This window comes from Camelus bactrianus, chromosome 3 (assembly GCF_048773025.1).
Source record: "Camelus bactrianus isolate YW-2024 breed Bactrian camel chromosome 3, ASM4877302v1, whole genome shotgun sequence".
NCBI lineage: Eukaryota > Metazoa > Chordata > Mammalia > Artiodactyla > Camelidae > Camelus > Camelus bactrianus.
The window spans coordinates 112,943,668-112,967,427 of record NC_133541.1 but is presented as its reverse complement, the minus strand read 5'-3'; the positions used below and the strand labels follow the sequence as shown (position 1 = coordinate 112,967,427).

Sequence of the window (23,760 nt, the reverse complement as noted above, 5' to 3'; positions counted from 1 at the left end):
ATGGCAGCGGCCAAGCCTTTGAGAGGTGGCTCCACCCCTTACAATAACCTTGTCCTTCGGAGCTGTTATTGTTGTAAGCACTTGGGAGGGGAGACAGGAGGAAAGTACCATTACTAGGAGAAGCTCCGTTTCTGAGCAAAGGAAGATATGTCGACCTCGGCTGGCCGCTCCCTTCCCGTTCTAAGATGCCAGGTCACCGCGTGTTTCAGAGAAGACTTCGAAATGTACCACGAGGTCATTTTTCCTTCTGACTGATTACCTTTGCGTCTTTAAACACTCCTCCGAGCTTCGGTTTACCCGCTGCTATCGGATGACAATATTAGTACAGACCTTGCAGGATTCGGGGGACAGTTAAGTGAGACACTGAATGTGTTTTAGAACAAACAGTGCCCGGAGCGTTTTGAGTTCAAAGATGTTAGCTGTTTAATTGTTGATGGAGTCAAGTCATTCCCTGTTCCTGAGTCACAGAGAAAACTTTTACCTGTTCCCCCTCCTCAAACTATTTTCTTTGTATGTTTACTTTGAAAGGAAACTTCTATGAAACACATCGAGTGCCTGCTCTGTTTGCCGCTGTGGTAGGTAATTTAATCTTATTTAGCCTATGACTTATACAATATTAGTATTGTCATTCCCATCTCATATCCGAACAAACTGAGACACAGAGAAGAAAGGGATCTACCTTTTGGAACGTACGGGTTCCAAAGAGAGAGGATCCAAAGTCAAATCTAACATCAACGTTTGTATTCTTTCCAATAAATGCCTGGAAACAACAATATTCTGACATCATTTTGCCAATTTTTTAACCACCATTTTGAATTACTGTAAGAACGTGAATGTTCTTGAGGTCCGGATGTCTTAAAGAATTGACCAGGGGGCTAGTACTGGTCTACCTACATTCGGTCACATCTGCCGTTACTTGTTATTAATCAAATACTGAACACTGACTGTCTCTTATATAGACACTTACTGAGGCCTGGCTAAGTGCTGAGAATAAGAGTATTGCTGAAGAGGTTCTGCCACTCACCCTGTTTCGCATATGAGAAAACTAAGGCACAGAACATTTAGAACATTTAAGTCACTTGCCCACGTTCACACAGCTAGTAGGAACAAAACTTGATTTGGAACCCAAGCATCTGATCCCAACATTGCGGTCATTATACCACCTCTCCTGGACAAGAGTGTAAACTGAGCACCAAGCTACGGCAGGAAAGCACTGCTGCTCAGAGTGGTGGTACAAGGTAGAGGCCTTGCGCCTGGGGGAGAGGGGTTAGCTCACTGACGGGGGGGGGGGGGGGGCTTAAGAAAGTCTCCCAGGGAGAAAGGAACCGGGGATGGGGAAGGCGGCTTCTCCAGGCACAGCAAGCAGCAGGAGTCTAGTATGTGGGGGGAAGAAGGGAGGGTAAAAGAGGAGATAGGAAAAGGCCCTGAGGACGTTGTAGGACCCAGGAAAGGAAAGTGGAATCTGTCCTCTGAAGGGCATTTATCAGGACAAGACCTGGTGGGACCGTCTGGCTTAAAATAATGCAGGTTAGGTGGGACCACACAGGTGGAAGGGGTGGCACTCAGGAGAGACGAAGGCTGTAGCAGGCAGGTGTGCTAGGGTCAGAGGCTCACCACCCTCATTGGTCTTGGGAAAAGAAAGAAGGGTGCAAATATATGAAATGTTTTAGGGATTTTTCAGAATTTTTAAACATAACCACCTTCAAGGTGGGTTACATAAAAATAATACTTAGACACGAAACAAGATCCAACGGTGACACAAGTACAATTGACAGGTGTACAATTCTTGGGCAATGCCTCGAATCTGAAAAGGAAATCCAGTACTAAGGGAAAGTGACAGTTAGAAAATAGTGTAAGATTAATAATTAACCAAGGAGAAATATGGATGTACAAATTAATAGCCATCAAGATAATTAAGAGTTGACTGTGAAGCAGAGAGCCTTTTCTTTTTCTTACAAGATTGGAAGAGCATTAATTTTCCTGTTGCAGACATTTTAGTCAATTGGTCGGGACTGCCTCATCCTTACACAGAAATTCTGCCCCCACCACCTCTGCACTGGGCTGGGTGAAGATGCCCTGTGCTGACATGTCAGGGCCAGGGGTGGCACACGTTGCCAGGATGTGGCACTAGGGCTTTTTCCTGGAGCTCTGGAGTGGACTGTGGGACTAGCCAGCCTCTGACTAAGACTGGGGTGGGCAGTTTGTTTCCCCAGTTGCAGAAGCAGGGACCACTCGTGTACAGAGAACGAGCTAACCGCCTGACTTCCAGAGGGAGCCCCAATCCCTACTGAAGGAACCCACCAGGATCACCTGCCTTTGGATTCTGATACTCCTGTTTCTTTATAACCAATGGATTCTGTGCTAACACAGCTTTTGTCAGAAGCCCAGATAGTTCCAAGACCATCCAGTAATGAGTCACAGACGCTCAGAACAGGAAACCTCTAGCCCAGCCTTCCCTGGGTAAATTACACAATGATTGACACTTTCATGACGCTTTCACCTCAAATGCAACATGTCCCCAAGGTCTGGTTCTCTTACAGGGCTCCCCCTCCCAGGGAGTGGCACTGCCACTCTTAGTCACCACCTAGGTCATTCCTGACACTGCAGAAGTCCCGCAGAGCACCACGTGAAAGGCTGATAAAAATGTGAGTGCAGTTTCATTTTTCTGTGATAGGCACAAGACACATTCTCAGCAAAGCTCACCAGGAGATCTTAAACTGGATGGTATTGAAGGAGAGAAATTACTCATCTCTCTGGATCCTTCCTGGAGATGGCCTTGGGTTGATGACCATGCAGTTCGGCCTGTTCAGGGTGAGGTCCTACAAGCTTTCAGAAAGCCCCGGATAAGGGCTTAACAAATATTTATACCTTCTAAAAATATCACTCTGAAATGGCAGCACAATTAACTTACATATTTCAAAACAACATGTTTTCTCTCTCCCTTGCCTCCCAAATTCAAATCACCATGACACACCCATTGGCTTCCTCTCCTGGATCTCTTAAATCTGGTCTCTTGTTTCTACGCCCATTGCTATGATGCTGGTCCAAGTCAATGACACTGTTCCTGCGAACCACTGTAATAGTTTTCTGTCTTCACTATGGCTCCCTCCAATCCGTTCTCTACATTGAATCCATTCTCTTCCAAATATAAACTAGATCACACTCTACACACACACACACACACACACACACAGACGTCAAACACTCGAGTGGATCCTCACTGCTTGTAGGTGAAGGATGGAAACTCTACACGGCTCACAAATCCCTGCACTATCTGGACTCTCCCTACCCTTCATCTCTCATCTCCGACCTCAACCCTCCGTGCTACCTTTCTGTCTAATGGAATTATTTTCCCCCTCCCTAGAACGTTAGGTGCAATAAGGGATTTTTTTCCCCCATTGTTCTGTCCACTGCTCCATCCCATTGGTAGGATGGTGCCAGCAGCTTGCAGGTCCACAGGAAGTATTTGTGGGATGAACGAGTGAATGAATGTTTACCGTTGAAACCCGATCCCCTAGCTCAGGGACTGGAATGAGCAGATGCCGAGTAAAAACGCAGAGAAGCAGGACTGAGATGCCAGCTCAAAGGGATGAACGTGAATGACTCCCTCCCTCCTCCTGTCTCTCCACTTCAGATAATCACGGGGCCCCTTCCCTTTCCCTCCTTGCAGTAGTCGTGCAAGATACAGATCATTTAAACACAGGTTTTCATCCAGCTCTAACCTTTCCATTAGACTGGAGAGTGCTGGCATTAAAGGGGCTTTTAATCCTCCCTAAGCAAAAGGCTATTTAGAACTCCGCTCCAAGTAGGTACACTTTCTTTAATGTTTAATTTACTAGCAGGTCAAGACACTCACTGCAGAAAGCTTTCATTCTGAAGGTGGATGTGTTTGTGACTCAGAGGCTGACTGAACATTCAGCAGGCACGATGGAGGGAAGGAGGTGGCTGGTTCCCTGCACAAAGTGGACCAGATGTGTTGGCCCCATATTGCCCTAGAGCTTGGTCAGGGAGTCAAGGGTTAGGAGAAGAGATTTAGTTGGTTGTAGGGCAAAACATTCCATTAGTGGAACGGGCTACCTTAGGATGTAGTGAGGCCAAATGGCTATTTATCAGGGAGGCTGGAAGAATAATTTCAGAACGGAATGCAATGTTGGGCAAGATGACCTCCAAGCTTCCTTCTCTGAGGTTCTATAAGTGGGGTAAAGCCCATTGCCTTTGGAGCTAGGGACCAGGTAGGGAAATACAGGATCCCTGAGCTGAGCAGCAACAGAATAATTTATCGTGATGAATTCTCAGCCTGCAGCCCAGGAAACTGACAACACTTGAAACCCAGAGTAGGGGGCTGTATAGATTTTATGACAATGCTGTCCTCAGGGCTTTGCTGATAGCTGTGACAAGACAGAAACTGCTGGGCGTGAGTGCTCACAGCTTTCCCTCCTTTCCAGGGCAGCCTCCAGATACACTGGCCTTGCCTGCCCTGTTCTCTTCCCAGGGACTTGGTTGTCGCTATGTTTGTTTGTTTGTTTGTTTTTCCTCCTAGAATTTTCAGAACGGGGAGACACAAGTTGAGAGGAATTTGGGCTCCCTAATAAAATCCAGTCAAAGAGCGGGTGAGGAAGGAGAACTGACCACCCTGTGGCCGCAGTGCTGGCAGAGGGGGTTAGAAACACAGGCAGGTAGAAACCCGTTCAACAGCCGCGAGCAGGTCTGGCGCTACCGCCTTGGGCCAGGCCAACATCTTATCTTCCCTGGCTTTTGCAAGAACCTCTTTGACTGGTCTCCCTGCTTTTCTCCTCCCAGAAGACAAAATTATTCAACGGTGGCACATGTGAGCCAAAGTTCTTGGCACGCGGGCCTTAGGAACAAAGGACCCATTTGAGTAGATGAGAAAAGAAGTCCCTAGAAGAACGTACTTTGGGATCAGGGTGCTGCAGGGTGCTGCAGGGCGCCCTCTGCTGGATCCCTCTTGACTCTGAGAAGCCCTGACTGCACTGCTGGGCCCCAAACCCGTAAGTGGTAGCCAGCGAGCCGGGACAGGAACTCCAGCCCTCACCGTCAGACACGATGCCTCACAGCGCCTGCGGCTTCTGCACACGCCTTGCTGAATGCCCATCCCTTTGCTCGCTCTGAGCTGCCTCAGTGGGCTTGCTCCGTGCTGAACACGCAGAGCTTGCCCCACTTCAGGGCCTTCGCATGCACAGCTGCCCCTGCTCGGACCACACTCCCCCAAAGCTACACACAGCTCGTTCCCTTGCTTCCTTCAGACACCTGCTCCAAACAGCGGTTGGGAGAGAGAGAGGGTCTCTGACCACCAGTCACACCTTAGGGTCCTCCCCAGGGGCTCACTTTCCCACTTACCCTACTTTTCCCCTCCCTGGCATTTGCCTGACACTAGTTCATTAGTTCTAAGGTCTGTAGCTTCTACTTGCCAATACACGGTCGTTGAATTAGTGCTCGGGGACTGATTATTGAAAGGCTCCCAGAAAAAAGCAATGGATACAGATGTGGCCTCTGTTGGCTCCCCAAGGGCTCTCAAAGTTCGGCCTCTCCCATCGCCTTCATGCAGACAGAGGAAGCGGTGGAGCTTCTGGGATTACTAGGAACCTAAAGCATTTGGAATCAGTGTGGCTGGAGCAGTAACACATCTGGAGGGGCCCCCTTCCTGGGAAGTGTTTGTGGTAAGATCCTAGAAAAAAGGGGGCCAAGGGGAGCCTTTCAGTACAGAGGTGCCTAAGGAACACTTCAAACAGACAGTGTCCCTTCGACTACCCTTGTCCTTTGTGCCTAGGTCCTATGCCCTTCCTTCCACCTGTTGTCTCCTCTGCCTGCCACCCTCCCCATCAGAGACCTTACAAGGACAGCCATGATGACTGCGTGTTCTGAGAACCCTGCTTTCCTCCACGGGAGCCAGTTAAGGTCCTAGTCCTGGCTCTTGCCTCTCTGTATCTTGACACTACTAAAGGTGCAATTATGTCCCACTCCTGGGCATATGTCTGGAGAAAACACTAGTCCCAAAAGACACACGCACCCCAATGTTCACTGCAGCACTATCTACAACAGCCAAGACATGGAAACACGCTAAATGTCCATCAACAGGTGCCTGGCTAAAGTAGCTGTGGTGTGTGTATATGTATATATGTGTACACACACACACACACACACACACACACACACACACACACACACACAGTGCAATACTACTCAGCCATAAAAAAGAAAATGCCTTTTGCAGCAACATAGATGGAACTAGAGATTATCATACTAAGTGAAGTAAGTCAAATAGAAAATGACAAATATCGTATGACATCACTTATATGTGAAATCTAAAAAAAAAAATGACACAAATAAACTTATTTACAGAACAGAAACAGACTCACAGATATAGAAAACAAACTGACACTTACCAAAGGGGAAAGGATATGGGGAGGGATAAATTAGGAGTTTGGAATTAGCAGATACTAACTACTATATACAGAATAGATTAAAAAACAAGGCCTACTGTAGAGCACAGGGAACTATATTCAATAGCTTGTAATAACTTATAATGAAATAGTATGAAAAAGAATACTTCAATTAAAAAGAAAGCTTGGATTGTGAAGAATAACACCCTGGACCACTACTTGGGCATTTCGGGACCGCACCCTGCCGTGCTCTGTGGTCACTCATGATTTGCTCAGGGCACATGACGTGCCAGGTTTAACAGGTAGCCGCGTTAGACTGAATCCTGCCTTCCTGCAGGTTAGTCTATGATCGTTAATTTCTTTTTATCAACTTGATTAGGCCAAGGCACTTAGGGCCTTGGTTGGACATTTTTCTCGATGTTGTCAAGATGGTATTTTTTCGATCACATTAACCTATCCGTGGACTGTGAGCAAAGCAAGTGACTCGCCATAATGTGGGTGAGCCTCACCCAATCAGTCACAGACCTTAATACAAGACAAAGGCAGAGCTCCCTGGAAGAAGAGAACGTCCTGCCAGCAGACTGCCTTAGGACTCAGACTGCATCTCTCCCCTGGGTCTCCAGCCTGCCGGCCAACCCTGCAAATTTTGAATACGCCGAACTTCCAGTACTGTGTGAACTGATTGCTAAAAATAATCCTCTCTCCATACTGTGCACACATCCTCTTGGTTATGCTGCTCTGGAGAAACATGACTCATACACGGTCTGATGGGAAAGACACCATATTCACAAGCCATGACGGTTGGAGAAAAATTGTAACAGCAAATATTACTAAGGAGAAGGGTGGAGGGTTAAAGACTTCTGCATGAGGGAGATGTGCCCTAATTAAAGGCAGGCAGAGAAGGTTTCTCTCAAGGAGTGGCCTTTGTATGATGTCAGGGGTAAGGAGGCGTCGGGAGGTAAAGGAAGGGCAGGAGATAGCAGTCGAGGAAAGAGTTTGTGAAAAGAATTGTGGCCTTTTCTAATCTACCACTTGGGGATAGAGACGCCTAGCATGTCTATTTTATAGATGAAAAAAGCAAAGCCCACCGAGGTGAAATACTCGGACCAAGGCCATGGGGGGAGGACGTGGCAGAGCTGGGACTGGGCGCTGACGCTGGACCCCAAGCTGTGCTCTGAACCACCAAGCTACACTGCCCCACGTGGGTTCAGGAGAGTTAGGGAAATACCCACACTGCACTGTTCAATGCTTCTTCTACTAATGGATCCAGCCTGGCAGGCTGTGTTGGTTTCAGTTCATCCACTGATTCCTCGTGTCTGCTCCGTACACAAACACGCCAGGCCTTGCGCTAAATGCTGGGCGTTCAGAGATGAACATGACACGGAATCTGGGAATGCTCAGCCTGATGAGGAGGGAGACACGTGTGTCTGTATTACCACCTTTGCAAGAGGAATGGGGAAGGCGTACCTATTTGAGTGCCTCTGAGCTGCCCTTTTAGAAAGATGCTTTTTTAATTGTCCCTGAGATTTGTTTTAACCAGGAACGCTGAGACTCACAGACACTGAAATGGCTATCATGAAGGAAAATGCTTATTATAGTCACAGGTCCCTAGACACACGAGGCATGCCATGCCCCGCTGCGGGGGCCGCTCGGGGGAGTGTCAGGGTGAGTCAGGAAGCAGAGGGGTGAGGGAAGACAAGGGCAAGAGCGTTTTCTGGGGCTTCCGTGGGCAGCAGGAATGGGCAAGACAGGGGAAAGGTAGCTAGTCTGAATTTTCTCAGCAGGTCCTGGGGAATAGGGGCTGTCTTGAGTTGTCCTGGGGTGATGTGAGCAGAGAGAGAGTGGTCCAGAATATAAGATAAAGGGGGAGGAGGAGGCGTGGGGATGGTATAGACTCCAGATTGGTCGGTTTGCACAGGAAAGATGTGCTTGCGGGCTGGTGAGCTGCCTGCTATCTCTAGGAATCAGTTCACCCTTGCCGGGGGAGGGGGCAGTAGTCCCTCCCAGCAAGATTCAGTGATGTCAAGACATCGGAATACAGAAAATAAAGACAGGGTTAATACAGAGATGCAGAGGACCAGGCACTGCAGGGAGGGCTGTGTCATGTACAAAGCCACTGAAGCATAAAGGAGTCTGGTGGTTCCGGGGAGGGACAGAGCAGGATGTCGCTGGAGAACAGCGTGTACGAGCTTGGGGGGGAGTTGGAACTGGAGTAAAGTACTCTGATGAGAAGCTACATTTGTTTCTCCTTGTAACGAGGCACCATTAAAGGCTGCATGATTAGACGTACTGGTTAAGAGGCCGTTATCTCTGACGTACCCTGTATAAAATGACCACTGAAAACCTGCCCGGCTTTTCCGAGCATTCCTTTAAGTGGAACTCCTTCCAGCTGTATACTGGCTGTCAGCCGGATGCCCAGGTCAGTGCTTTAGAGGTTTTCCTTCTTTAAATATTTGGTGGATTAATTTCACACACGAGGAGAAATCATATGACATCTCACCACGTAATTAAGCCAAACCACAAACAGATTTTCAGAAGTAAAGATGACTCGGGTCGTTTCCTAATTAAACCCTGAAAGGTTTAATTAAAAAGCATGATTGGGTGAGAACTAGTTTAGGAGGAGTTGGGGCCCAGCTCCCCCATCCACCTCCACCCAGGGTGGCGGTTAGCAGCCACGGAACGACACAGCTCTTTGCGGAGGGATGGGCTATGTTTTCTGCATGCAAGACACTGTCTTGGAAACAACGAGGCAGCTGCTTAATGGAAAGGAGCTGCCTTTTCAGGAAACAAATGAAAACATGCCACAACCTCAGTGCACTAGACGCCAAGAGCACACCAGCAGACGGGCAACAGAGCGGACGAAAGAGAACCGTGGAGCACGGATGGAACCATTCCTAGGTGTCCAGCCCCGTGTGGACCACTCTGCATCCATACATCACTGATGGCTCACCAGTGGAAATCGGTGGTGTTAGGCCCCACTTTTCTGATAGGGACACTGAGGCACAGAGGTACGAGCTACGGCACTGCCTGACTTCAGGGCTGTCACTGCATCGCATTCAGGCTCCCTGTGGAAACGGGGAGAGGCCACGGCACCCTCCAGCAGACAACCCGCATTTGAATCCCACCTGTGAGACTTCCAGCCTCAGTCTCTCCTCCATAAAAGGGGGATAATAAAATTTTAGAAGGCGGTTCCAAGGTGACCTTTGAATAGAACACTGTGAGCCCCATGCAGGCGAGCGCACCCTAGGTGTCAGTTACGGTACATACTTCCTCTCCCAGCACCTGTCATCAGCAGGGGGCCAGCTTGGCGGTCCCTCTTACGTCGGACTATGGAGGGACACTGCACGGTGGCTCAGAGGCCGGTCAGAAGTGAAGGGAATGAAAGGGGTCAGGCTAGGTTACACTGTTTCTAGTTACAAGTGCCTTGCAAAAATGATATTAGAACTAACACTGTTTTCTTCTAAACGTGTTGTCAGTGCCCTTCTTAAAACCACGCAGAGGCTTCCTAAATGCACTTAAGAATTAGTTGTAAAATCCTTACTTTGGCCACCTCTGAGCCCTGCAGGATTTGGCCCGCCCACCTCCTCGTCTACCACTCTTTCCTTGCTAAGGACATATTGGCACGGCCGCCCCGCTTCTGTTTCTCCGACGAGGACTCCCTCTCTGCCAGGCACTGCGCAAAGCACCGATAGGAAGATTATCGCCTTCAGCCCTCACGGCAGCCCGACGAGGTGGGCGCTGGTGCCATCTGTGCTTTACGCCTGACAGGTGGCCTGACGGGGCGAAGGCTGCACGGGCAGTAGGCGGCAGGACTGTAAGTCGAACCTGGGCGTTCTTATACCCGAGTCCAGAGACCTGGCCTTCACCCTCTGCAGCGTCCCCAGACCTGGACCTCGGCTGCTCCCACAGCCACTCCAAGCAGACGTTTGCCGAGTGAGGCCAGATTGATGAGGGAGTGGCGACATGAATTAGTCACTCAGGACGGGGAGAAGCCAGCGTGAGGACCAAGCCAAGCCTGGCCCCCGAAGGAGGCAATTTGTACATCCTACACACGCAAGCGTGACGCGTCTACCTCTCTTTCCAGTTGTCCCTGCATAATCCTCACGGAGTCTGAAATTTGGCTTCACCAACCAAATCGCCCTTTGCCAATGAGCTTCTTCCCGCCTTAAAGGCTACCATCTCCTGTCCTTTCCATTTCTTCCAGACTCAGTGTAAGAAGATTCCACTGAATTTAATGTTCACTATTCATCTGATCTACCCCCGATCTTGCCCTTCCCACAATTACCTCCTAATTATTTTTTGGTCCAAGGCAAGCGACAGGCAATATGCTGAATGACCAGACACATTATAAAGAACGTACACGTTTCATGGACCTTCACTGCCATGTGGATTGAGTGGCTGTGTACCTAATGTCAACTTTCACAGCTCAGTGAGCCCCTTCCCGGGCCTGTCAACAGTGAACTGTGAAAAATACAATCTCTTTTTCTCTAGTCGGCAATAGAAAAGCAGAGTATTATTAGCCCCAAGTATTCATGGACGTAGATACAGTTCTCACGAGCTTGACGCCAGTGACCGGCGATGAACTCAGGCAAGTGGCAAAAGAAAACAAATGATTCATCGAACGGGTGCACACTCTTCATCAAAGATGTGTGTTCTGAATGGCTTGTTTTGAAAACAACAAAGATATGTTTCAAGCAAACATTGGGAAGGCCTGCTTGATATAATCAATAAAATGGGTACGATAAGTCCTTGAAGTCAGTCTCACTAGAGTAAGACATACAGTTGATTCTCATTACTCATGATAGTTGATAGTTATGTTCTATAAAGTCACTGCGAACAATGAAATTACACATACTGAACCATTGCTCCTAGGAGGAAATACAGGTTCTATCCTGTGAGCCTCAGGTCATACCATTTTTGTCACCTGATCAATACCTTGCCTTGTGTTCTGTTTAAAGACACTGTATTTAATATATACTGTTGATTCATTAACTTTGAACTCATGGACAGCGCTACAGCTCACACCTGATGAAGCTTGGTTAACACCCGGATTTACTCCATAAGGCACATATCACAACCTTCTGTGCTTAAGAACACTAGGCAGCGCTTCGGCACTCTGCCTGGGGGCCATGTGGACAGCAAAGTCACGAACAGTCACTGAAGTCACTAAAGGGGGGCAGCAAATAGACCCCAAAAAGAACACATGTTTATAGCACAAGAGCTAAAACAGTAAGGCAGAAAATCACCTAGTTCAGCCTCAGCTGGAAACACACGCATTGAGTGACTAACGTTTTTCACTGCTCTGCACTTGCCCACGAAGTCCACTGGAAGTGTTGATTTTTGAATTACAAGTAAAAAGTTTCAGAAAGTAGAGGAATTCACAAATAAGGCATCCAAGAATAATGGGGATTGACTGCAAATATTGAGCCCAAGCTTGGTGATTCCTCTCATGTGTGTTGGGGTGAAGAGATACCTGGAGCACGGATTTGCCCTGATTCAGGACCCGTGCCCTGGTCTTCTGTGAATAGCACAGTGACTCGGCTCCGTGAGTTGGCGTTGGACTGGTAAAGGGCTTAGGGCTGAGCAGCACGAAGGCAGGGCCTGCGTGTGATGGGCATCCTCTTGCTTACTTGAGAAAGTACTGGAGGTCGGTTAAGGTAGCCAGGTGGTTCTGGACGTTCTGGGGAGTCTCTGCTAGCTCACAGAGCTTTCCTTTTCAACTGCCTGATGACCCATAATGGTAGCAGCCAAGCCTGTATTTCTATATTCATTCAGCCAACATTTACTGAGTACCTACTGTGTGCAGGCAATGTCTAGATGATGTGACTACAGAGGTGAGCAAGCTCCTCATGAAACTTATATTCAAGTTTAGGGTAATAAACAAGATAGTTTCCAAAGGAGTAGCGAGGGGACAGAGAGCAACTGGCTGGAGAACCAGGCTATTCTGGGAAAGGGGATGGGGACGCCAACCTGAAGGAGCATGAAGGGCCTTGCCAGCCTAAGGGACGGGCACGTGCCAAAGCAAGGACGTGGTGTGGACCATGGCAACACTGGCTCATCCTGCCCCGTAGCTTGATGAGCTGTGAGAGCAGACTGAGCAGAGCCCTGATCCTGGTACCAATTTCTTGAGAAATTGAACGCTGGTCTTAGATTCTGGGAGAAACCCAGTAACTTTACAAATACTCTTAATTTTTTCTTAACCTGAGTCTGCCTAGTTTCTTCTATTTGCATTCAACATTTTTCCACTTAATAGGAAAGTTGAGTGGAATTGGTAAGTGGGAAGATAATGTTGCCTGATAAAATAAACTTTAATTTATCTAATATAAGCTGATTAATAATGACTGTCTTATCTGACTCCTGTAACACTCTTGAGTACGAACAGGTCATCTGAACTGTTCCTTCAAGATCTGCTGAGTCTGCAGTGTTATCCCTTCCTGCAACACCTGGCCAGACTAGGAGGCTCCAAGCACCTCTGAAGAGATACTTATTTATGATGCATTTCCCTTTGGGGAGTTTCAGGAAGTCATTAAAACAAACAGCCTGATTTTTAAAACATGCATGTATTGGATTACAGCTGAAATAGTAGCTTCCAGGGGCTCTCTCACCAAGCCAAGAAAGGCCAGGGCGGGGGACATCTCCCGGAAGTCTCGGCAAGAGGTAAAGTGGAGCGATTACACCGCTGCTGACGCAGAGGGTCATCCGCCAGCAAAAGACGAGGGATTAAAAGTACGTACTTCTGTTGACGCCGACGGCTGCCAGGGACGCATGCTTCAGCTGCTTTTTTTTTTTCCCCCCTCTCTACTTCATTATGTCTCTTATCTCTGCCCACTCTGTGAGGGAGATAGTTATTGAAAGATACATTTGGAGGAACTTAATGCTACGTTGGCTGGAAGCCGTGCATACTGCCCTAGCAGAGTTGACTACAGCAGGGCAGAACCTCACCTCTACAGGGCCAACAACACTGTAGAACATCCTAGGATATTGCTCTGGATTTGGAAAGTGTAGGTGTTTTGGAAGGGTGTGACCTGGTGTGACCTGGTGTGACCAAGTGATAACTGACCCCGGGCCAAAAAATACTTGTTTTCTCCAAGAGGCATATTTAACTTGCTCTCCTAAGGGTGTCAGGCCTGGCAAGGGCATACAATTGTTCATTGAGTATTTACTGAGCATAAGTTCCTGTCAAGCCTTGGTCTATACAGAAATGTGTGCATATTTTGAAAAACACTTAAAAAAAAAAATCTCCTGACTTCATCTACTGTTGAAACCAGTAAGAAAGGGATGGAGAGGGGAGGGTATAGCTCAGTGGTGGAGCACATGCTTGGCATGCATGAGGTCCTGGGTTCAATCCCCAGTACCTCCTCTAAAAAATTTTTTTTTAAATAATTAAGTAAACTTAATTACCTCCCCTCCAAAAACAAACAAACTTTAGAAAGGCATGGAGAAAAGAATCCAGATTCTAGGCATGTCCTACCATCAGGCTAGAATCACCTCCTGGAATCCTCCGTGGACAAAGCTGATAAGGAGGGGAGAGTTTAAGAAATAAGAACTCATTCCCCAAGGCCCACAGCGGCAATATTACATGAGGGCTTGAACACTACAAAGCCTGGATTTTTTTCTCCGTACTTCTCAAGTGCTTCTCTCAAAAGTCCCTGATGGCTGGGGGGTGTGAAGTTGGATTTGAGAGACGTAGTCTGCTCTCCGTGTTCTCTTCCCAACTCACCAGAATAAAGGGGAAATCAGATAAGCAGCAGGGAAGTCCCTCTTGTTGCACCCCAAGCGCACAGCACAGATAACCAAGAGAATGAAGTTCTGCTCTTTCCACACCCAAATTTCTTGCCTGGCAGTGTTGCTGATGGGTGAAAAAAGGAAGGAACGATAGATGTGAAAGAACACAATTCATTGTTTATAGCAGTTGTGACTCAGAGGAAGAAAAAAACCAGTTCCCCAGAAGCTCTCAAGTGTACACGATCATTTACATCCTTTCCATGTTGCTCTGAATTCTTCCCCCAAGACCTCAGTCTTCTCAATCTTTGTCTTCCCCACAGGCCCCTTTCCCCTGGTCCTTGCCGGGTTTTCTCCCAAAGTGGAGCTGATGATGCTTTCAGTTATTCTGACTCTAACTGCTGTGTACTTTATATTCACGTAGGTTCTTTCACTACAATGTTGTTTGCACAGAGAGGATGTTCACTGCCAGGTGAATGAGGGAGGGGGAAGGTAGGGCCGTCTCGTCCTCACTGAAACCCTCTGCTCCTTTCAATAAAACTCCAAAGTGTGTTTGTGGCTGGCTCACTGCTGTGCTCATGGTGGAACAACGCTGCGGATTCAGGCTCTTACTTACTGTTTTGGTCACCACGTGGTCTTTGTGACCTCCGCAAATTGTCCTGAATTTAGGGATATCCCAGGGTCTATACCTAGTCTGGCAACTTTCCCATCTGCTCACTTCTGCCCATTCAAAAACAAGCCAAAAAAACAAAACAAAACAAAACAAAAAAAAACACCTTTAAAGACCAATGCTGCATCCTGCAAATTCATGCAAATCTGGCATCTACTCCTGAAGACATCCATTTATATGTTTGCTGTGTGTGTGCATCCAGCTGCTGAAACCTTGAAGTAATGCTGTCATTCAAAAGATGTGCCCTGTTTATAGTCTGAAGCGTGTTTCGCCATTCTGCACTCTGCTTCCTGCCTGGAAGGGGAGGTGGGGAGCCCAGCTTGCACCGTGCTGCCTTTCACCTTGGCCAAAGCCAGGACGAAACAAAACACAGAGCTGGACTCTCAGAAAAGTCCTTCTGGAGCACCTATCTAATGGTGTTAAAAATACAGCCATGCACATTCTGTCCACCCTATTTCCTCATTGTCTTTTTATACGAACACCTTTCTTAAAAAGGCAACTCTGTTCTACCACCATAAATGGGAAATCAACATTCCTTGTCCCGAAGAAGACAGGCAAGGAGTTAATACGATAAAAATACAACAATGTTTTACCTAAAAACTGTTACATACCAAAATGCTCTGAGTTCAAGTTCTCTTGGTTTAAAAGGTAGAAGTAACACTGAGGTAACACCAGTAACTCCCACAGGCACCAACAAGACTTTAGCCTTGCCCTGATCAGGATGGCAGAGTTGAGACGGAATGGCTTTGTTACTCTATGATTTAATATATCACCTAAAATTCCGTCCAGTCACCCCACAGGGGTATGCGTGCCACACTTTGGGAAACACTGACATAGTCCAAACTTCTACTGTTGACAAAAGTACAGCTCAGAGAAATAAAATGCGTTGTTTATTCATGATACAGCCAAACTTCAACCCCCTTTTTATAACCTTAATTGTTTTTTCAAGTATACAATTCTCATTTGAAAAAAAAAATGACATTTAAAGGTTATTTTTTAGTTTCCCTGTCATGACCATTTACCATGACTGACTCAATCTCCATCATTAATGGCTTGTCCAATAATCTAGCTCAGATTTCTTCTCCTGTGAAGATCACCTCTAAAAGGAAAGGAGTAATTATTTATCATAAAATATAAATGTAAGGTAATTTTCATAAGCAAGGAACAAATGCTTCACATTCATTTCGTTTTGTTCTTTTTGATTCTTCATTTGACTGTGTTCGTTTTGGCTGTATTCTTTTAAGTTACCCAGGATAACTGTAACACCCATTACTGAGAATAACCGTGAAACTTAGCTTGTTGAAAGACTAAAGATCGGTCCTGACTGTAAGATCTGGTAATGTACTAAAACATGTACAATTTGAGTACATTCAAGGACTCTTTACTGGGACTAATAATTAACATAAAAGAAGAGGATGTGACTCTAGAGAAATACTTTCATGGAACAGAGTAGGCATGAAACCAGATAACGTGTTTCAATGCATTTTGGTTGCCAGAGATTTGTAATACTCTTTTAAACACCTTCTAGTCTGCAGACAGGAATAGATGGAAAGAACAATGAAAACAAGTATTAATTTCCATGCAGAAGTGTCTGGCCTTTGATGAAAAGATGCTATAGACCAAAAGCCCCAAATTGTGTTTTGTGTAATCTATGACTACAAATATATTGACATCTACATTTCTGTGTTAGAACAGTATCTTGATATAATAATAATGACTGTGCTTTTTTGGAGCACATGCTACTTCCTCTTATCCCAGAACCCTTTTTCCTCCTTAGGTAACAGGCACAGTATTCTATACAAACTACTTCAAAGCAAGGAATGACACAGCAGTATGCAGGCAGGAAGACAGTCACGTTCTTGGCTTTCAGATCTCAAGAGGACTAGTCAGAGCATAAACAGCAGGTCTCAAAGACCAGCTGAAGGGTCAAAGCAACTTATCACCAGACTGAATCGACAACTTCCTGGATAAAGGAAGAAAGGGGTACAGCACAGGAGAAGATGGTTAGACAACGAAGAATTCCTGAGCATGGGTCCTCGCCCCTATTTCATGCCCCAGGCAAGTCCAAGTGCGGGGACGGGCAGACCACTGAAAGCTCCAGGTAAGTCTGGGGAATTTGAGGGCAGAAGGAACATGTACTCCCACCCCCCTCCCCAGGAAAGACTAGCAAATTGTCAAGCGCCCAGGAAGAAGTGGTTGCCAGGCGGGTCCCACAGACAGACCGAGGGCAATTCAGTGTGCCTCTGAGCGTGGCACCAGAGGGAGCAAAAGGTTCCACCACCTAAGGGCAGCAGGCCCGGGTCACAGAGAGTGGACAAAGTGGAGGTCGTACTGTCGGGATCAGGGGACGCAGTACTACACTGCCTGCAGCGATGACCTGGGATCTGGACGAATGAAGGCATCTTGGCAGATGTCAGTGTAGGTGGAGAACGACAAGGACTCAGCTGCCACTACCTTGAAGCCTCGTCGTGCAGTTAGCACTCCTCCCATAACTGAGACATCAGCAGAAGGAGAAGGGTGGAGGATAGTGATACTTCACATTAAGGGGCAGATCTATGCTCTCCATATGAATAAATGTTCTAAATAAATGAACAGGTCCATTTGCTTTTTATTCCAGGTTGGAAACCGTACTGGCTATACATAACATAGAATTTGAGATTTTTAAACCCAGAAGATAGATAATACACTATACCACTGTATCCTTCACAGAAATAGGGGAAAGTAAGGGTTTAAATATACCCTTCAAGTGGCTTTTGCTTTAGACTACCGGCTAAAATTGAACATGACTGCATCAGGTTGATTGGAGTATTTTAGTAAACATATTTGAACTCACTGTGAATAAAAACAAGGTACTGCAAAATCATGATGAAGGGCAAGATCTAAGTCACATCACTATTAAAGGACTGGCCAAGACACAAAATCAAATCGTAGAAGTGAAGTGATAAGGGACTATTCAATACCTGTGATCACGAAGTCATGACAAAGAAACTCATCTTCTTTGAGACGTATGTGACGTCTAGGCAGAATCGATGCCAGCTAGTCACACACAGCTCGGTGCCCACACTCAGAATATTGAGTTTTTCCTAATTGGTACAGGCTACATGTCTCTGACCTTCAGTTGGGAGGGGCTCACAAGGCTATTTCTAGACTGAGAGCATAATCACATTTCTTGATGCAATATCTTCTGAAATCTTCAGCTTTGCATCAGTGGGTTTAGGCCAAGTTACGCTGCAGTAACAACCACCCAGCATTTCAATGGCTAACAAAACCAATTTTCTGATACGACGGCAGAAGAGAGAAAATGACAGAACCAAGCAAAAGCCCCTAAAGATTCTGCTGAGAGCAGCATCTGTCACTTTTACTCACACTTCATTGGTCAGCATAAATCATGTGATTCCTGACATGGGCATAAAAATCTCCCTCAGAAAAGGGTAGCAGGTTTCTTTAAAACAATACAATTTTTCATACCTATTCTTTTTTCTATTATCACAAGTAGGTTTCTTTAGCAACCTACCTATAAAATTATTGTGAGAAGAAGATGGCTCGATTTAGAAATTGCAACTTTATGAGAATAAAAAGTACCTACTTTGATTAACTATCATATTAAGGATGCCTATGATGGAATTTGATATGCAGAAGTTTTTAATAACAGTTTTCTGAATTATTACAATGGATGGGTTATTGTAAATTCAAGACCTCCAAGGAAGAGCAAAAATGTCATTTCTCTTCCAGTCTATCTCAGACTTTCACATCCGATTTGTTTCCTTGGGTTGATGTTAACAGGGAGGAAATAGCAGGTTATGTTTTTGAGGCTAGTACTTAAGAATTTTTTTTTTTTAACTTATGAAAGGTACCTCCAGGGGAACAGTGCTACCTCGAGGTGATGACTCAGGCTTCCTACCGGAACTCTTCGCTGCATTAAAAAAAAAAAGTGGGAAAATGTGCAGCTAAGCTGTCACTAGATTTTAATGGAGTTATGCAATTTAGACCAATATTTAAAGCAATATAAACATGAAGATATTGTTTTATATCTTGGCAATCATTGTTTAAGTGAGGCCTGCTTTACTAACAGATTTGAGTAACCTACTTTCCCACTGTGCTATATGCATTCGATAATTTCAAGAAATGTTTGGACAGTTTCTCTATTTGAGCATTAAAAAAAAGACCTTTAGGTCAACAACAGACATTTTTTTTTCCCCTCCCTGTATGCCCTCCATTCGTCTAGTTACAGTAACCAGAAATTTCTTTGGGGATCCACTCCTTCCATATATACAAGCAATATAGTTTAAGTAGATTTATATTTACTTCCAGCTCTGGGAAGAGTCACATGCCCCAGCCCTGGCCAGTGTGAGCATTGCATTCCCCGTGGCGTTGCCGCTTCAGGAATAAGCATGTGATCTAAGTCAGGCTGTTGCGGTTTCATTCCAGGATTTTTAATGGAACTTTCGAGAAAAGATTCTTTTTTTTTTTTTTTTCCTTCAGTGAATTAAAGGATGGTATGAAAGTTTGGGAGGCATCCTGACAGAACTGTAGGAGAGCCTCTGGGGAAATGGAACCCATACAAGGGAAATCAGAGCTTAGAAATGGAAAGAGTCAATGGAGACTGGGTTCTATCATTCGAGTGTCTGCATCTGGAAGTGTCTGAGCATGCCGCCCCCTGGACTTCTCAGTTATGTGTGCCAGCCATTACCACCCCCACATCCTCTGAAGTCTGCTTGAGTTAGGCATTCTTTCATTTACAACCAAAGTTCATACGGATACACTTGTCCCTGTGGTAGACACAGTTCATTTCTCCCCCTGTGGCAAGGAGGAATGGTGGGTCAGAGGCACAGGGTATCATACAATTCTAAATAAATTGCAAATGGTTTGTGGCAACCTTGTTCTCCATGAAGTGTTAATGGTGGGAGAAAATTATAAAATCCATGCTGGCATGGATTTTTGTCTCATCTTTATCTCATTATTTTATGTTCCTTTACTCATTATACTGAGAATTCCCTATTCTTGTATCTTCAAGACCCAACACTATACCTGGCACCAACTAGGTACATAATAAACAGTGGAACAAAAGTATTCCTTATTAAAGTGGTTGCCGAGCATAGTGCAAAATACGATTCAAGTCACATCCTTTTATTTTAATCAGGTTTTGCAACATGAGCTATTGACTTCTTACATATGTATTAAAAAGTGATACCATTCAGAAAATTTTCCAAATGATAGCTCTTCAGTGACTTAGGTAAATACGTGAAGGATAGGAAATTCCAAGCAGATGGAATACTTTGAGCAAAGTTTAAAAAAAAAAAGGGAGAGAGAGAAAGAGAGAGAAAAGTATGGACAAACACAGAGGCATATGTTTCATGTTCCAGAATCACCCAGTACAGACTTTAAAGCAGTATTTTTCACGTTTAAAATATTATTTGCAAGTGTCTTTTTCACAGCTGTCAGCAGCTGCAGAGTCTTGGCATTTCACCTTATTCGCAAGTCACCAAGGTAGCCCGAGTTTCATGGATGCCAGCAGAACACATGACACTCCTAGGTCACAGACAAGGGACTTTTCTCACGGCGCAGCAAGCAGCATACACATCACCATACCACAGTCAATTTCCCTTGCCCCAAATCCCACGGGTGGGGGCAACACAGGTGGGTCTAAATGAATGCCTGCAGATGCAGAGAGGACCCCTGACCTTAGGGAACCCAAATCTTCTTTAATGGGCAGCAACTTGCCTGCCCTTTGCTTTGGAGGGAGACAGTTATTATACTGGACAGTAAGCATGGCTGCTCTACGTTCTGGAGGAGACCCTGTATTTCCTCAAGCTGTGCCCCCTATAAACATCCTTAAGAAGAGAGACTGGGACAAAAGGCAGCTAGTGCCTCACTCACAAGACATGCAGAAACACAAGAGATCCAAGAGGACTGTCTCCCACCAATGGTAACAGAAAGCCTACATTAACATAGTAAACTTTGGATATTTAATTTCCTCTCCAGTAGAACTCCTACCATATCAGAAAGAAGCTGTAGAAAGTCAATGCGACTCTGGAGTTTCCTGAAGAATAAAATGCAAAAAAAAAAAAAAAAAAAAAAAATCAAACAAACAAAAACCCACTTTTTTTTTTTTTTAAATTTGAGAGTTATTTTCCAAAGAATGTTATATTCTTTTCACTTTGGTTTCACTAGGTTGAGTTCCAATACATCTCTCCGTGAGTTTGTTTGGGGACGACCCAGGGAGAAGGGAACATAACCACACTTTTGCTGGATCATTGACTTGATGCCCAGGTAGAATTAATGATAAAAGAGTTCATGGAGAGAAGGATGTTGAGCTGAGAAATGAGTTGTTAAGAGGATGGGAAATGTAGGTCTGTACTTTTAGGAGAAGAAAGTTAACCCCAAGCAGAGGGGCCACTGGGATGAGTCAAGCAAGTTTCAGCCACTTGGCCTTTAAACACCGTTTTAAACAGCAGTTGAAGTGCTAAGTCAAAGTTTTATTACCAACAACATCCTGAAATACCCAACGCAAACAGATCTAGACTCAGAAAAGGATCAGGCAATTTCCACTGACTGATGAGAAATTTATCTGCATTGGCCTCATTCACAAGTGGGGCAAACAGAGGAGCAAGATGATGGAAGCCCATGAGCATCAAATCACAGAAGCAACCCTAATATTATACCCACCCGCTCCCCCCAAAATTTTTTTTTGGCTTGAATTGTTTCTATAGATTTTCTATCTACCTACCTGAATTTTTTTGCTTTTTAGGATTTTACCTGTTTGTAGAAGTATAAAGAATTGGGAGTGGATTTGTTTAATTCCTTACTTAACAACAAACAAGCACAGGCAACGCGTGGAGATGCTGTCCTATTCTAGAGGCACTAGAAGTCCTGTTGCTCTGTTCTTCCAGGGCTGCACGTATTATCAAAGCATCACTTCAGAATGAAAATCTGGGCGCGTCCCCTTTTAAATCTCTGCAGAGGCTGTCCGTGTCACGGACGATGACGGTCTAACTCCTGAAAAGCACACATGATCCCTTTCACCATCTGGTCTTCCCTGGGTGTCCCTGGCTCACCTCCTGTCGCTCTGTTTAGCCCTTGCCCCCAATTAGATGATTTTGAGAAAAGAAGTGGTATGATCTGACTTTGACTAAAATACAGAAAACATAAACACTCAATTGTGGAGGCAGGAAGATGAGCTTGCAGGTGACTGACATAATCCAGTCACTGTGGGTAAGAGAGCAGTGTCTGACATTGACGCAGGGTGGTCAGATGCTGGGTACTGTTTTTAAAGATGGAGGCAACAGGATTTTCTGACCAACTGGAAGTCACACACGAAAGAAAGAGGGTTTTTTGTTTGTTTGTTTTTTGTTTTGCCTGAGCACATGGAAGAATGGAATTATCACTCACTGACAAGAAAAGACAAGAAAGACTATGGGAGGTCAGGCTTGGTGGGGAAAAAATCAGGAATTCTAAGTAAGTACCTGAGACACCTATTAGACTTCCAACAGGGAAAGTGAGTAACTGTGTAGGCATACAAATCTGGAGGTCAGGATAGAAGTCCTGGGCTAAACGTGCATAGTTAAGAGTCATCAGCATACAGGTGGTATTTAAAACCAAGAAACTGGATGAGATTTTCTAGGGAATGACTGCAGATAAGGTCCCAGGGGTGAGTCCTGGGGCATCACAATGATTAGAGGGGCAGGGAGATAAGGAGAAATCGCCAAAGACACAGAGAAGGAGAGGCAGCCAGACCGGGGTGGGGCTGAGGGTAGAATCTAGAGAAAGGGCATCTGAAGCAAAGAACTTAGTAAGAAAAGATTTCCCAAGAAAAAGACCAGAAACACTGACCATTGGATAGGTCAATGTGGAAGTGAGGGGTAGGTCCAGGTTTTGTGCGGTCCAAGGCTGATGTAATCTGGGGACTCTCTGAGAGAGAGAGAGAACACAGGTGAGGTCTAGGGTCTTGAAAGGGCCTGTGACAGTGAGGGCCTCTGAAGCATCAGCTTTGTTAGTTTCCAGGAAAACCCACCTCCGGTGCTGGTCCCTGCTGACTGCGGAAGGTGTTCTCGGCAGTGATGGAGAAAGCCTCCCCGGGGTGGGTCAAGGCAAAATGGGAAGGAAGGAAATGGAGACAGAGTCGAGACAACTTTTCCAAGGAGATGACAGTATATTTGACCACCGACAGGAATGAAGGTGAAGATATGGGCGAGGGGATGGTGGTCAGTTGTCAAGCTAATATCCCTGAGTAAGGGCAGGGGGCTGCGATGCACTGCAGGAGCGGAGGGGGTGCGTCAGTGAGAAGTGTGGACAGCTGATCCCCGTAACTGGAAGAAGGCAGATGGGAAACACACGGGTAGATGTCCAGATTGACATGTGTGGACATTCCCTTTTGAATGCATTTATTTATTTATTTCATGAAAAAGCAAACAGAGCCATCAGAAGAGAGGGAGGCACGGTGACTGGGTTATTGATGCTTTCAAGAGAGAGGAGGGGTATGAAGAAACTCTAGGACTCGGGCGGGGAATGGACTAGAGACATGCTGGAGAGTTTCTGCACTGTCTTTACAGCCCAGCTGAGGTTAGGGCTTTTTAAACCTTAGAGAGAGGCTGGTTAATATGAGTGTATATTCTTCTCCGTCCACTGTTGGCTGCCTCGGAGAAGACAGAGGGTAGGCAGATTAACCAAGGATGGCACACACATGGGGTGGAGGAGGCAATGGTTAAGCCCACCGTCCACATTCCAACCAGACTGGACTTCTTTCTTTAGGCTCTCTTACCTCTGGATCATCCTCTGTTCCCCTATTACACACTGTCCCCTACTGTTCCTTTAGCTAATTACTACTTATCTTAAAAACCAGTTCCTTGGAGAAGTCTTCACTGACCCTCAGACTAGACTGTAATATGCTTCTTGGCTACTTTGCCTTCATTCTTTCATAAAAGACGCCCCTTGGAAATTATCTGTTCAATCTATGTTTTTCATACTGGA

At 45.7% G+C, this 23,760-nt stretch overlaps 1 protein-coding gene and 1 non-coding gene across 5 annotated transcripts in view; one reads left to right on the top strand and one right to left on the bottom strand.

Moving 5' to 3' along the window:
• Positions 1–23,760, bottom strand: part of SGCD (sarcoglycan delta) — a 543,119-nt gene that overhangs the window by 21,672 nt on the left and 497,687 nt on the right. The window lies entirely within an intron of this gene.
• TRNAA-GGC (transfer RNA alanine (anticodon GGC)) lies at positions 13,689–13,761 on the top strand. The gene has a single exon. It is a non-coding gene; the product is annotated as a tRNA-Ala (tRNA).